Source organism: Corvus brachyrhynchos, unplaced genomic scaffold, assembly GCF_000691975.1.
Source record: "Corvus brachyrhynchos isolate BGI_N302 unplaced genomic scaffold, ASM69197v1 scaffold875, whole genome shotgun sequence".
Taxonomy (NCBI): domain Eukaryota; kingdom Metazoa; phylum Chordata; class Aves; order Passeriformes; family Corvidae; genus Corvus; species Corvus brachyrhynchos.
Genome location: NW_008238107.1, coordinates 86019 through 86727, shown reverse-complemented (window position 1 = coordinate 86727; position 709 = coordinate 86019).

The window sequence follows — 709 nt, the reverse complement described above, 5'->3', positions numbered from 1 at the left end:
CCAAAGCCCCCTGGGCGGAATTTCCTGTCCCATCATCGGCCTTCCTCTCTCTGGACTTCCTTCTTCCTTCCTTCTTGCTTCCTTTTCTTTCCTCATTCCATCCTTCCTCCTCTGTCCTTTTCCTTCTGCTTCCTCTTCCTCATCCTTCTTCTTTCCTTCTTCCTGCTTTTCCTCCTTCATCCTCCTCCTTCCCTCCATCCTCTCTTCCTCCTCCTCCTCCCCGCCTCCCTTCTACTTCCTTATTTCTTCATCCTCTCTCCATCATTCCGTCTCCTTCTGCTTCCCCTTCACCTTCCTCCTTCCACCTCATTCTTCTTCCTCCTCCTTCCTTCTTCCTCCTTCTCCTTCCTCCTTCCCTCTGTCCTTCCTCCCATTCTTCCTTCTCCTTCCTCTTTCACTTTCCTCCTCCCCCCATTCCTTCATCCTTCCTTCTCTTCCATCTTCCTCCTCATCCCTCATTCTTCCTCCTCTCCCTCCTCCTTTTTCATTGTTCTTCCTTCACCTTCGTCCTGATCCTTCCTTCTTTGCTTCCTTCCATCCTTCCTCCTCCCCTTCCCCCCCCGCTAATTAACGGTAATTAACTGGGGGCGCAGGCACAGCACTGAGCCCCGGGATGGCCCTCCCGGCCCTTCCTCATCCCTCGGCTCTTTCCCGGCTCTTCCCAACCGCTGGAATGCTGGAACCCCCCTCCCCCACCGCGGAATGCGGC